We start from the raw sequence: 16,216 nt of genomic DNA, 5'->3' as shown, positions 1-16,216 counted from the left end.
AAAGAGAGGGGAGAAATACAAAAGGCTAAGGGGCTAGGAGAGGAAGAAGGGGAAGGACGAAGACTATCTGAGTTTGGACAACAAGGGGTGCCACGAACCGCTAAGATTCCAACCATCATCCCGATTGAGGTTGGTGGGATGATTGTAGATTTGAATAGCTTCCATGAGTTTTCTTTTGAAAAAGTTGTCTTCTTTGAACAAGATTTGGGTGCTCTCTAAACAAATATGGTGCTTCGTTGAGAGAGAGTGATCCGCAAGGGCTGACTTAAGAGTACGCTCATGCTTGATGTTGACACTGTGCTCTTTAATTCTAGTGCTAAATGAACGACTAGTCTCCCCAATATAAGGCGAGCTGCAAGAGCACATAATCTTGTAGATGCCAGAGTCAAGTTGAGAATCTCTATGGTCTTTGAGAGGCGGGATGTGCTTCTTCATCATAGAGAAAGGTTTGAAAGAACATCGGATGCCTTTTTTAAGAAGGATCTTGGCAATTTTGTGGGAAATGCCTTCAATGTAAGGGATGGAGGCAAAGCAATGGGTTAGGGTTTGGGAGGGCTTGGACATGGAGTGAGAGCGAAAATGGGCTTGGTTGAAGGCCCTGGTGATTTGCTTGGAAGAGTAACCATTCAAATTAGCTTGTTGAGATGGTGTGAGATGCTTGTTGTAGTGCCACGACGGGACTATTTTTCTACGAGAAAAAATAGGCATGAGGAACTTTAATGAATGAATGATTGTTTTTAATAACTTTTATGAGGTCAAATAGTCTATGGGATCTACGATTAGCCAGCAAAGCAAAGCATGTAGAGTCCACAACATTATGCCTACTAAACCTCCTTCTACATCTTGGATCTACTTAGAATAATACAATTTCAAAAGATATCTAATAGGTTGGTTTTACTTGTGTCGTAATATTTTCCTATGTTGGGAATATCAGGAGAACATTTAAAATATGAACATGTCATAGATTGTGACCGGGGCAAGAGAAAACATTTCAAGTGTTCCATGAAGAGTTTATGGTAACATTTTACACACATTTTGTAGGGTATGTCTCTTTTGGGTAGGAATAACTGTCATGGAGTAATGGCGTGGGTAAAAATTGTTTTTTTGGCCTTTTCTTTTAAGTTTGAAAGCTTTTTTATAATCAAATCAATCGAAAATAACTGTCATTTAGTGGCCAACACTTGTCTTTGTAGTATTGTCATTGAATTATGTATTATTAAGAATGTGTTATTTAACTAACAGAGGAGTTGGCATGACATAGGGGAAGAGGCCCAATCACTGACCATGTTCCAATGAACATTCACTCCTTGCTCACCCAAGCCCCTAATTACTAACTTTAAAGAAACAAAAACAAAATAACTAAAAGCCCACTAATAAATTTCACATGTACCAATAGCCACCCAATTGTACCCCCAATAGTTTATATTTATAGACTTTAATTGAAAAAATTATGTGTAGCTTTATTGGTACCCATAGTGTATTGGGGCATTTGTGCATAAGTATTGCAATTTTTGAGGTGATTGTAATGCACAGTTGTTGGGGCATCTTTAAGTAGGTATCAGGTGACACTTTTAAATGACCATTTTTTTACCCTTGTGTGCATGATAGATCCCATAAAATTCGTCTTTACTACTTAGAAGCTAGAACAATAACTATAAGCAAATATGTCACATACGAAGACAACAAAAAAAATGTCAAAATTTGATGTACTGTTTAGAATTTGTGGGTGTGAAAAGTTAGCTATAATGGCTATTTGTGCTCTTCCCCTAACTAATGAATGTTAATATTAAAATTTATAACTGTTTAGAAAAATAAATATTTTCTATGTTAAATTATACAAAAATTTAATTAATTTTTAGTGATGAATAATGAATTTAAAACAAGTGCCACATAGCATTGCCTTCATATTATTGCACAATAAAAATATTTGTCATAATTCTTAATTAATATAATTTTGATTTTTTTTTTAAATTATATTTTTTGATAAGTAAATAACTACTCCGCAACACCCATTTATATTAATATAAAAATATTATTACATAGAAATATATTCAAGAGTCTGTTATACAAAGACTAAATTTAAACACCATATTTGGCCACTAGACTGCCCTACCGACTCCAAAATGGGCCAACTACACCTGTATTATATCTAACAATATCACCAAAATATGCCAATATCTAGACAAACCCGCCAGCTATGACCAACCTATACAACATACTAGAAACATGAAAAAATAAAGAAATACCATAATGCTATTCAAAATTCAAGGTTTCTACCCTGCAAATACACAGAAGACAAAACTATAGCCCATAATTTTCACATGGCCCTGAAATCCACATTCTCAAGCTCAATGGCATCTGGGTCGCCCTCCACGTCCTCCTCTGAGTCCTAATCAAGCGCCTTTGATTTCTAGGCCATAACAACTCTCAGGATCACCGGGCAATCCAAACCATAATTTGGATGAGCTTCTGAATCTATCATTTCTTTAGGGAGACAATCATCATCCGGATTCCACTCCATGCCACGACCAAATCCCCACTCATTCTTAGGGTTTTCCTCTCTATTTTCTAGAATTCCAATGTCTTTCCTTCCACATGGACCCTCCACCACAACACATTGACTCCACCAAGATTTGCTAAAACTGGGCAGGATGCCTGTAACCCTTAGTAGAAAGGAGATATTTCGGTCCTTCGTCTCCCATTCTACAACCAGACTCTCCTGATCAAGAGATTGCACTACCAAAAATTTCTTTACCTCAGCACCCACACCAAGAGACATATAATAATTTTGAAGAAGGGGGTGCACACATTATCATCGATATTTTCCAAGACAGTGTCAATCTCCCCTAGAAAATAATGCCTGAAGATCATCTAGGTGATGTTTTTAATTCTCAACTTACTCACCCCCATATAAATCAGCATGGCTACAAACATGGTAGGGATGTCCAAATTTACCCAATATTGGTGATAAGCTCTGAGAAAATCCCCACCCAAAATTCATTTCACAACATGCAAAATAAGAGGGTGTTTATTGACCATTAGTGCTAATAACTAGTCGTAAATTTCCCCCAAGAATGCCATATGGCGTTTTGTAGCCTCCAACATGATAGGCGTGTCTATCCCTACTTATACCGAGTCTCATAGCCCTACCACTTCAAACTAACTCTCAATAACCAAATGTAGTGTGAAATCAAAGAAGCAGAAAACCTATAAATAGACACTTCCATGTAATGTCATGAACGCCGATAAAATATGAGATGTCCAATCACCCTCATCATTAATAACTCCTACGTACCACACAAATTCCAAGCCGCTGCTACTTGAGGTTTCAATGAGCTTTATAATTCGACTTGATTAATCATGTCAAATCATACCTAGCTGAAGCATACAAAAAAATAGATACTTTAATCCACCTGTCCTTAAATGACAATGGGAGAGAATAATGCCGCATCGAGACATTATTAAAACAACAAGCCCATCCAAATGGTCTCATGATGTGACCAACAGTACAAAGGAATTATGGATTTATTAACAACGTCACCGCTTTTGCCAACCTATCTGCCACCTCATTGCCTTCTCGATACACGTGGCTTATATGATTGTCTTCCAATCTATCCAACATGGTTTTGATTGGGCAAGCCATTGGTTAAGGATCCATCTTGGGGTCTCATTTTTCCTAATTTCATTAATCACATTTAATGAGTCACCCTCCAAGTGGATTCTCCGAGCCCCGCCTTCAACTCCAGCCTGAAGACCATGCAATGCAGCCTGAAATTCCACCACGTTGTTTGTGGCAAATCCAATATGCTCTGTCACCTCATCTAGAGAATCTTCATTCTCATCTCTGATAACACAACCAATACCACTAGGACCTGGATTACCAATCGATGCCCCATCAAAATTAATTTTAACCCAGCCAGGTTCAGGGGAACTCCATGGGACCAAAGGTCTGGAGTTGGTCGGAAGTTTGCTGCAGTCGCTCCCAAATAGAGTAGGAACAAAGAGGTTTGAGAATGTTAGTTTCATTTTGTTATACCACCCAGTATATGAATTCTTCTTCAAGGTTTTTGATTTGGTAGCTTCATTTGTAAGATCAATCAATTGGGTTTCAATCTTGTGACAAAGGAATTTCGAGTCCATGTTTTTGTCCTAAAAAATTCTCTGATTACGCTCCTTCCATAGCTCCCAAATTAGTAAGGAGGGAAGGATCAGCCATAAATCACCAAAAAATACCTTCAAAGAATATCGCAGCCACATCCTAAACCAATCATCAATCTCAACTGGGAAGGGGCAAGTAAAATTCAGCTTTTGCATGAAATACCACCAACAATTGCTCACATATTCACATGAAAATAGAAAATGGTCCAGCGATTCCGAATTCTACCTACATAGAACATATTTTCTAGGCACCTGCACACCAAATCTCATAAGTCGATCACTGGTTAGAATTTTCTTCTGTAGAGCCAACCAGGCAAAAACCCCCATCTTCAGCAAGTAGTGCTTGTTCCATGGCAATTTTGACAGCCATTCTTGATTGGCTATAGCAACTTCTTTAATCTTGTAACCCAAGATGACTTTATACTTCCCATCTTTTGATCCAAACCATCAAATTATATCATCTTCTCCAGAAGGGATAATCATACGACTACTTAGTATGTTGCTCAAGGTATCCTTCTGCTATTGATCAACTTTTAGATTGTCTAGGGACCGTCACACCCACTTGCTTACTCTATTTTGCTGGACTCTCACCAAAATCACTGACCTTGCATCCCTGTAGTCTAGATATCACATCCTTGATCTCATTCAATTCAGGGAGAAAACTCTAAATCTCCCCACCCCCCCAAGAATCATTCCAAAAGGAAGTATTTTGCCCATTCCCTATTTCCAAGGTTACATGGTTACTGATAATATCCCAACATTCCAATATATAATTCCAGATAGATGACCCCTTGGGAGCATTGAGAGTTGTGAGGATCCTCTTGAGATCAATTGAATCTAGATACTTATGCTTGAGTATCTTGATCTACTTTTGTTTCCCTCCACTACATAGAGCCCAGACTAATTTTGCACCCATGGCCAGGTCCATTATTGATAATTGGTGAATGCTTGCACCCCCCGCATCCTTGGGTTGGCTAACCTTTTTCTAGGCAACCAGAGGAAATTTGTTTTGGTCACCGACCCCATTCCACAAGAACTTTTGCATGACCTAGATGAGCTCTTCTTCTACTGTCATAGGGATTTTCAAGCATGCCATTGAAAATACTGGGATAGCAGCCAACACCGATTTGATCATAGTGAGTCTCCCAGCCGAAGATAGCCACTTTCCTTTTCATATTTCAAGTTTTCCTTTTCATTTCTCATTCAATTTATCCCAATGACTGATCTTGTTTAAACCTACAAACAAAGGTGTACCTAAAAATCTTCCTGAGAAATTGGCAACTTTTAAATTTAAAATCCTAGACAGAGCTCTTTGTAATCTACGTTGAGCGTTGATGAAAAAAACTTCAGATTAATTCCAATTAATACTCTGCCCTAATGCCTTACAATAATCCTTCAGGCATGAATTGATGGTTCTGGCCTCACACCTTCTTGAAACACCAAATAGAATTGTGTCATCCACAAATTGAAGGTGGGAAGTATGCTCAACTCCATTTGCCACATTTACCCCAAGCCAATGACCCTCCTGATAGAGCTTATTGATTGATCTTATGAGAGCCTCCACCATAATGATGAATAAAAAGGGGGAAATTGGGTCTCCTTGTCGCATACCTCTTGTGGAGGAGAATAAACAATTGGTAGATCCATTGATTAATACAAAAAACTTGGGAGTAGATAGACAACTCTTGACCCACTTAATCCAACAACTTCCAAAGCCAAATTTATCCAATACTTCAAAAAGGAACTGCCTATCCACCAGATCATAGGCTTTCAGAATTGTTGGTTAACAAATTTATCACCTAACTCTATATTCTTATGCCCACAGAGGTGACAAATGTAACCATAGTGGAACCAGTCTAAACTAACTATCTACTGACTGATTCTCAGCTTATTTTACAAGGTGGAAATTACCTTCATATAATATTCAATGAATAAAGAATTAAACAAAATGATTTTAACCCAAAAGCAAATAAGGAAAGATATTTTAACTAGAAAGATTTGCAAAGGCATTCACACAATACAAACCACTATTTTCAGATTTTGCAGATTCTCAAATAAAACAAATCACCACAGAATATCATTCACAGATAATATCTTGCAGTAACTGAAAAATTAAACCATTCACCATCTCATTATAAATTCATCCACTGATAACTATTCAAAATGAGTAGGAAGCATCCACACATTTTTAATTCAAAGATCACAAATATATGAAAGCTACCTCCAGTTCTTCTATATTAAAACAATAAACAAATATATGCTTAAAGAGGTTTGTGCTCTTAAGAGTTAAACAAAGTTTTCCCAAAAGATCGTAAAATATTTCCTAATCTACTTATTTATAACCTTTCTCCAAGTCTTTTCCATTTCAAGAAATGGTTACTAAAAGTAACGGTGTTGAAAGTGACCGTTGCAAAACAAAACTTCCATTAAACAACATTAATTTATAGACCCTATCACAAAATTGCAAGGCTATAAAGTCACCGGACTCAAGCTCCAACATCGGGCATCGAGGTCTGTCCTATGATCTGTTTGTCAAGCTCGTCTGCTTTTTCTTCTTCTTCAATCAGCGTCTAAAGGATATCTGTAAACTCTTCCTCATCAAAAATTGTAGCTCAGAAAAAGTCAGTCAAGTCCATGAGAATATCTTTTTGCAATTCATCAACATCCAGTTGCACCACAGGGCCTTTCTTAGCTTTTAACACCATCTTGTTGAAGTCAATTATCCTAGTTTCTTCCTGCTGCTAGCTCATCCTACAAATGTTGTTCATGGTTTTTAGCCTATTCTACAATCTTTCCCCAAATAACAACAACTTTTCTATATTCACAAAAATTAGTATGTGCTTTCCATGCAAAAGACCGTAACTGTTAGACTACATCCTCCTGCTCTTTCTCTAGCCAACTCAAATTTTGGTTGTGAAATGGAAGCTCACCATCATAAGGCAAAACCATTCTAACACAGAAAAATCATGACACTTTTTTTTTCTTAGCTATCCTTAGAAGTAACACATTAATATTTTCTACAAAAAAAAATAACAATATCAAAAGTTGCAATGTATGTCACCACCCTTTGGATGTCCTTGATTATTTAATTGCTATTAATGACGGTACTTTATAAATCTTCCCTTGATTTGTTCCTAGAAGCTATACATGACGTGGAGACTAATGAGGTCGAAGTTGGTAATGGCAAGAAGAAATCATTTTAATCATCTTGACTGGCTCATTTAATTCCAATGGTATTTGAGCATGACCTATCTTTACCACCACTCGTGTTGCCATTTCAGCAAGTTTACCACATGAGCTTGAAGTCACAACATCAAGAATGTTCTTGCCTTGAAAATGGAGATGTCCTATGAAGCTTCGAAGAAGATCAACTTTAACACAACACAAAGACATTAGAAGATTGAAAGATCGGGCAAGTTTGCAACTATCAAACTATTTCAAAGATAACCCTAAATCCGACTCATGGCGTTATACTCCCGCGAATTCCCCAAGCATATCGAGCGGTCGGGCATTTTTAAAAGTTAAGAACCCAACGAAAAGGTTAGGAAACACAAAAAGGCCACGACAAGAGAAAATGAGAGGGAAGTTAGAAAAGGGGTACAACTTACCAAAAGTTTAAAAATTTATAGGTAATAAGGATGTCTAGTTTGAAAATCATACAAACATTCCTACTTTTCTAGATGAGTGCAGGGCTTCATGGGCCGTAATGATACCTTCCACAATTGATCTCCTAGGGGCGAATCCACTCTACTCATCAGATATGATGTGATTGAAAATATTTTTCAACCTATTTGCAATAATCTCCATGACTATGTTGTATATTGTATTACATAGGACAATTGGTCTAAATTTTCCCATATCTTGAGGGCAGCTCTTTCTGGGGATTAAAGCTAGAAAGGTGTGACTAATTTCTCTCAACATTGTCTGTTGGCAAATGCACACTCCAATGAGAAATTGTAGGTGATTGAAGGTATAGTCATTGATGGAAACCTTGCAATCATGTGATACCGGCAGGCAGACACAGGCACCGACACTGACATACTACACTGGCACATAGAACACCGACAACATAAAGGAAGAATACCGACATCCTGGCTGACAACAATTTTGTATTAATGTATTTTGTAATTAATTGTAAAAAAATTTGTAAGCCGACATGGCAGATTGTAATATGACTCATATATGTATGAGATCATTGTAGATCATTTTGGAGACAGGAGATAGGATGCGAAGTATGGAAAATTAATAGCAGACCTAATATGCGAATTATTGGTTAAGGGTTTATATTGTAGCAAAGCTTAAACCGGTACTGAATCTGGCATAACAGATGCTAATCTGAAGCAATACAAGACATTGGATTAGTATAATCCATTTTTGTAAGTCAGTGTGACTTCTTTTGTAATTGAGCAGTGAGCTCTAGGCACTTGGCCTTCCTACATGTGCAGGCCCCTATTGTAAGAGTAATATTCCCTTATTGGCCAGTAAGCGAATATTTTGGGTCACAAATCCCACCGAGGTTTTTCCCACACTGGGTTTCCTCATTAAAATACTGTGTTATGGTGTGCTTCTCATGTTGTTGTTATTGTTCTTATTTACTGCATTATTTCTAGCTTACCAGTACTCAGTTTTAATATGCTTTTCATGTTTTAAATCAAGTAATTTGATATACCGGTTAGATACTGATTCACCCCCCCCTCTCAATATCTTTGGGAATCCTAACAATTGGTATCAGAGATTGGTCCTCTATTTTCAAAAGCCTAACAAATTGAGGAAGATCTTGTCACCGGTAGAGATGGAAAACTTGAGAAAGCAATTGGAAACAACTCTTACAGACTATGATGCAGAAAAAGTGAAGAATATAAAACTTGAGGATGATCTGAAGGCTGCTCAAGATATTATTCAAGCACTTCAAGAGAATTTTACTATTGCAAGGAACAAGAGGAGAGAACTTTTTGAAAAGATGCAGAATGAGGAAAATGAAAAGGAAACTCTTAATGATTTGGTAAACAAGCTAAGACAAGAAATCAGTACAACAAAGAATGAGATGCAGGATATGACTATGAGATTCTGTAAAGAAATTAAAGATAGAAAGAAGAATGAAGAAGACTTGGTTAGAAGACTAAATGATGCTAGAAATGAAAACACAAGACTCAGTCATGAAAATGATATGTTGAAGACATATCTAATGCACACACAAAATGACAGAACTAAACTCATGAGACAGAAAGGAATCTTGGAGAATGAACTGACTGCTACAAATCAACACAAGGAGAAATTCAAGAAAAGTTCAAAAGAACTTGGTGACATGCTGAAGAATCAAAAACCTAATGGTGATACAAATGGCCTTGGCTGTGAAGTTGGTGAAAGCTCCGGTACTGCAAACAACGATGATCATAGCAAACCAGTAAGACAACCTACTGCTTACAAATTTAATGGTAAATGTTTTAACTATAACAAGTATGGTCATAGAGAAAATCAGTGTAGATCTAGAAATCATCAGAATACTAATACACCCATCGGTCAATGTTCTAAATGCAACAAAGTTCTTCATAATTCAGAAAATTGCAGAATGAATGTAAGATGTTATATTTGTGGAAGATTTGGGCACTTATCTAATCAATGCAGAACACATACCGACATAGGATATGGGAAAGCTATTCAAAAGAACAATGTGACTTGTTATGCCTATAACAAAACTGGACATATTGCAAAATTTTATAGAAGTAAGGCATCACTGACAAATACTAAAGGTCCTAGTTTGAAAGGTAAAGAAAAGGTTGAAGAGGTAAAGCAAGAATTCTCAAAACAATGGATTAGAAAGTCAGATCAGAATGTTGAAGGGAATACCCCTCCACCGGCAGAATAGAGTAACACTCCACCGGTAGGAGACTCTTCATCTAACTAAAGGAAAATCCTTTGGGGGTTTAGCAACAAAATGAAAAACATGCTATTATTCCCTCGGTTGATGGTGAGAAGTTGAAATTACTTCTATACCGGCAGATGAGTTAAGTTGTGACTTAATCGATGAGCATTAAATGTGGTAGTTGGAGAAAATAACATTATAAAGCAAATGTTTTGGCTCCTTTTTTATTCACCGAGCATTCAAATATTTGAGAGCGCGAAAATTCCCGAGTGAAGGCAAAACAAGCGAAAAAGTGAAGCAATCCATCAAAGCATTCATCCTTAAGGTAGATTGAGGTATTTATAGCTATGGCATCTTCATCCACTCCTGAATTTATTGCAAACCTTACTGTTGTTGAGGTTTTTAAGCACCTTAGACCCGTATTCCAACTGGTTCCCAAAATTGCAAAGAAAGATGATAGCATAGGTGCATTTTCTCAAATTCCTAAGGGAGTAGTATATGCTGAAGACCTTAGGATGTATATGCATTGTCATATTGAGGAATTAGGTGATGATGAGATCAAGAATATGTATAAGACTATGATTTGTGATAAGTCTGGAAATGTCAAGCCGGAACATAAAATAGTGGAAACCCTAGGTTTTACTGAAATCCTTAGTATCCCGGATTTTCCCAAGGATATCATAAGGATTGTGTTAAGAAGAGTACATGGTGAATTTTTCTGGTTAGATTCAATTCATAAAATCACAAAAGAAGCAGTAAAAGTTGTAACAGGGTTACCTTCCACCGGTAACAGACCTGACAAAACAAAGAAGGTCTCAAATGACACAGTGATAAACCTAACCAGTGCAACATTTGATAAAAGGTCTTTAAGAGTAAACGATGTAAAAGACATAAATGTCAGATTTATTAGTATGATCTTAGGTTATAAGGCTACAAATGCAAATAGGTTGAACTCAGTTTCTAGCCTATGTATCAAAAGTGCCTATGATATGGTTAATGATAATGCAAGGATAGATGTATGTGAATGGCTCAAAGATGAGTTGATAGACAATCTAGGAAAGATTAAAAGAGATAAGAAAGGAACATTCAGATATGGAAAATTGCTTGTTTGTCTAATGCTGTACATAACAAAACAAGTACTTGGTATTGGTGCAAGAGATTTTGGTTTTGACATTCTGGTAGGAAAACAACTATTGGATCTATTGAACAATATGGGAGAAAACCGAGAGAAAAACCTAAATGAACATTTTCAAGCATTGAAGACTCGAATGAAAACTAGAGTAAGACTGTCACAAGCTATTGTGGATAAATATCAGAAGGAAATTTGTTTTGTGATCAAGAAAGATGAAATCTGGATGGAGGCAGTTGTCCCTAGAACTATCTGGGTAACTGAAATGGGCTATGAAACAGATGACAATATCATTGAAACTTATGCAAAAGCCCTCCTTGAAGCACCCAATGAACCTACTGAGGAAGTTTTTGGAAATGCTGAAACAATAGAAAGTGGAATTCAATCAAGAAAAAGGGTTTAAAAGGTTGAAGCAACCATAAGGAAAGGAACCCAACAGGCTAAAGCAATCAAGGAAGACATTTTGAGACAAACTGGTATAAGTGAAAGTGAGTTGGAAGCACCTCAACTGGAAACTCATCTTTCACCGATTGGAACTTCTTCTGAGAGTGATATACCACCAGTATTTAAAAGGGTAGAAAGGAAAAGAAAACCCACACCGGTACCCTCTCCTACACCAAAAAGAACCATACAAAAACAACAGGCAGTAAGGCCCCCAACAAAGAAAATGACTCCTAAGAAGAAGAAGGTAAAACAAGATATCGCTCCAATAGACACACTTCTTAGTGAAATTACAGAGGATGGTAAGCTGAAGAACATCAACAAAATATACAGTACACTATCAGTTGATGATAAGGAAAGCATAGAGAATAGTGTAATCTTACACTTAGATATATACAAGAAATTTTTGATGGAAGTTGTTGATGAAATTCCAAATGATCTATATAGGAGACTTGAAGCTAGAAGGTTAGCCATTGTTGAGCTGGACAAGAAAATTAAGATTGAAAAACTACTTGCAGTACATCCAGTCAACTCAACTGATGAAATTGATAAAATAATCAGTGAAGCAAACCAAACAGTATTCTCTACTGCTCACCAACATGTAGCACTGATGACAGGTAGAGTAAAGGAAGTCTTTGAGGAAACAACAGATGCATGGGATATATTCTTTGTGGAAAAAGAAAAACAGGAAGAATTACTCAGACCGAAAACTATTAAAGTATATCAAAAGGATAGAGATAAGGGGAAAGGTAAGGTAGGTGGACCTCCAAGCCTTAAAATAACTGACAATATGCCCCCACCTCTTTCAGGTACTCCACTGGTAGATACTACTGATAGTCAACTGGCCACAGAGAGTATGGAGACTCCACTAGAGGATACAAATCCTGAGTCTGAAATTTTGTATACTGTGAATGTAGACACCTAGGAAGTAAATGTTATGGTTGACAGAGAAACCACTGAAGATAAGGAGGAAGATGTGACTATTGAGTCACCGGCTGCAGAGGTTAAGATAAGCATAGAAAAACCTACATAGGCAGAACAATCGGCTGAGGATACCACTAAGAAACTGATAGAAACAACTGAAAAACCATCTAAAGAACCGACAAAGAGAGTTTATAGGTACAAATTGAGACTACATCTAAGAAACCAGCAGTTGAAAGCTCATAAAAACCCTCTGAGATATAGATAGAGAAACCAAAAGAGGTATATGTTGAAGCACAGGTTTAGATAGAGACAGTGCCACCGACCTAAACTGAAAAGCATAAACCTTTGTTTGTAGAAATGCAAACATAGATTGACCTACCAGAGGATGAATCAAGTAAGGTGATTACCACAACCGGTAGTATGGCTATTGTAAAGATTGTTGGACAAACATTTGGTACATCTATGGTAGAATTCAGACCTACAAATGTAACAGAGGTCTTATTGGATTCAATAAAGAAGATCATAGAATGTAATGTACAAGCCTATAAGGCTATTGATGATACAATTCCAATTCTTAAATTGATAGCACCAAAGTGCATTGTTGATAATAAGGATTCTTTAGGGCAACTAGACACATTGTCTAAGTTCATCACCGACAACATATTGACTGTTGATCAAATAAATGAGGATACATTTCAAAAAAGAATAATTAAAGAGAAAGAGAAATTCTTTGAGGAAATTGTGAAGAAGAACAAGGAGAAAATGGATACCCTATTACCGGAACTTGGAGAAATAATTTTTGACTTCAAGAAGCTGTACAGGGACACTTGTAAGACAAATATCTTAATAGAAGACCTTGACAAAGAAATCAGCAAAGCACAAGGCAAGATTAACAATATTGCTAACAATCTGATAGGATCATCAGATTCATTTTTGGAGATAGAAAAGAAGATTGTAGAGCTAGAAGAGAAAATCAAGAAGTTAGAGAATGACAAACAGAGAATAAAGGATAAAGCAAAGGACTTGAAATGTAGACTTGGTCCAAGACTAGAATACCTCATTTCTTTGAGAAAAAAAAATCTGAGGCTTTGGTTCCCGGACTGAAGACATCGGAAGAGAAAATGCACATACTCACTAGTACAGTGCAGAGAACACAAGAGGCAATAAAAGACAACAAAACATTTAGTAATGGTATAAATTTGATTTTGACAGATATCTTTCAGATTGTAACCCACCGGTTACAAGAATCCAGGCAGGACTCCACTGACAGCAAATGACAACCTTTGTCATTAATGTCAAAGGGGGAGTAGTGTGATGAGAAAAATGGTCAGAAGGAAGTAGAGATTATCTTCTCAGGGGGAGCATACATTTTTGGACATACAATTTTTTGGCAAAGTTTTTTTTGGACTTTAGTTTTCAGATACATTCTTGAAATTTTCTCATGAGTGTTGCCATCAATGCCAAAGGGGGAGATTGTTGGAAAATGCACACTCCAATAAGAAATTGTAGGTGATTGAAGGTATTGTCATTGATGGAAACCTTGCAATCATGTGATACTGATAGGCAGACATAGGCACCGGCACCGACAGACTCTACATCGACACATAGAACATCGGCAGCAAAAAGGAAGAATACCGACATCCTGGCCGACAACAATTTTGTATTAATGTATTTTGTAATTAATTGTAAAATATTTTGTAAGCTGACATGGCAGATTGTAATATGACTCATATATGTATGAGATCATCATAGATCATTTTGGAGACAGGAGATAGGATGCAAAGTATGGAAAAGTAATAGCAGACCTAATATGCAAATTATTGGATAAGGGTTTATGTTGTAGTGGAGCTTAAACCGGTACTGAATATGGCATAGCAGATGCTAATCTGAAGCAGTACAAGACATTGGATTAGTATAATCCATTTTTGTAAGTCAATGTGACTTCTTTTGTAATTGAGCAGTGAGCTCTAGGCACTTGGCCTTCCTGCATGTGCAGGCCCCTATTGTAAGAGTAATATTCCCTTACTGGCCAGTAAGTGAATATTGTGGGTCACAAATCCCACCGAGGTTTTTCCCACACTGGGTTTCCTCATTAAAATAGTATGTTATGGTGTGCTTCTCATGTTGTTGTTATTGTTCTTATTTAGTGCATTATTTATGGCTTACCAATACTCAGTTTTAATATGCTTTTCATGTTTTAAATCAAGTAATTTGATATACCGGTTAGATACTGATTCACCCCCCCCCCCCTCAGTATCTTTGGGAATCCTAACATTGTCATCTTCCTCCTAGATTCTTCCATATCCAGATGGAGGTCCTTACTTATAATGCCCCATTAAGCTTGAAATAAAGTTGCAGGGAAGCCATCAGGCCCAGGGGCCTTGTTCGGGTTGAGTTGAAAGGTATCTTTTTTTACTTCCTCCTCATCAATCCTTTTGTATAGGTCTATGTACTATTCTTATGATATCAAGGCTAGGATGGAATATAAAATCTTATCCCTAGTGCCTGTATCCACCTGGTTGTCTCTGTTCAAGATTGATTCAAAATAATTTATAGTCTCTTTAATGACATCCTTTGAGTTTTGGGCCAAGATGCCATCTGATCTCCTAATTTCTGAAATCTTGTTCTTGTTCCTATTAGAAATTGTCGATTGGTGAAATAATTTGGTGTTTCTGTCCCCTTCCTTGAGCCATATCTTTTTAGATTTTTGCCTCCAATGTATTTCTTCCCTTTTCAATATTTCATTGAGTTCATCCTTAAGAAGCTTTTATCTCAGGTAATTTGAATTATCCATTCCTCTGTTGATCACAACTTCATTGATCCTTTCAAGTTCATCCTCTACTCTTCTTTTTTCTACAAAAATATTTTTGAATTGATCTTGATTCCATTCTTTGAGTTTTATTTTTAATATATTTTAACCTCTTGCATAATTTATAGATATGTGAGTTATTTCCCACATCAATCTCATTCCACCAAGTTGCAATCAAATTTTGTAATCTAGCATGTATGCTCCACATTTTCTCAAACTTGAAAGGGGTGCCTCACCCAAGGTGATAGGGTGATGTTATAAGTCAAATAGGAAAGTGGTCTGAGCTTGTAAGAGGGAGAATGGAAGTTTCCATAAGAAGACCTTCCATAATCCAATCCCCATACATCAAGAATCTATCTAGCCTTTCAACAATATTAGTGACTCCTGCGGGCTCCTGTTTGACCAAATATAAAGATCATTGTTGGGGATAATGTCTATAAGCTGATTCTGATCCACAAACGTCTAAAAATTACTTTGAGCTACATTGGCTCTGGATGCCTCCTAGCTTCTCTTGATTGTTCAAAATTCCATTGAAGTCTCTTGTTATGATAGTCCTTTCATTGTTGCTACCTTCCAACTTGCTAGTAATTAGATTCCAAAGCTCCCTTTTTTTAGAGGTGGTCGTAGGCCCATACACATTGATAATGAAAAATATTTCATTGTTGCTTAGAAGAGTTATCTTAGTATGTTTCTAATTCATTCCCTCGCTCATTACTTGTCCTTTTACTGCTAATAGATTCTAGATGATGCCAATACCTCCTGATGCCCCCTCAACTTCTACAAATTGTCTAGACCACTACTTCCACATCCTCATCTTTTTATTAGTTTTGCCCTACTCTACTTCATTTCTTGTAGTAACCATATGTGCCCTTTTGCCTCATCTATTTGGTGC

The sequence above is a fragment of the Cryptomeria japonica genome, chromosome 11, assembly GCF_030272615.1.
Source record: "Cryptomeria japonica chromosome 11, Sugi_1.0, whole genome shotgun sequence".
In the NCBI taxonomy this organism is placed as follows: Eukaryota; Viridiplantae; Streptophyta; class Pinopsida; order Cupressales; family Cupressaceae; genus Cryptomeria; species Cryptomeria japonica.
The sequence above is the reverse complement of the archived record's forward strand: the minus strand, read 5'-3'. Positions refer to the sequence as shown.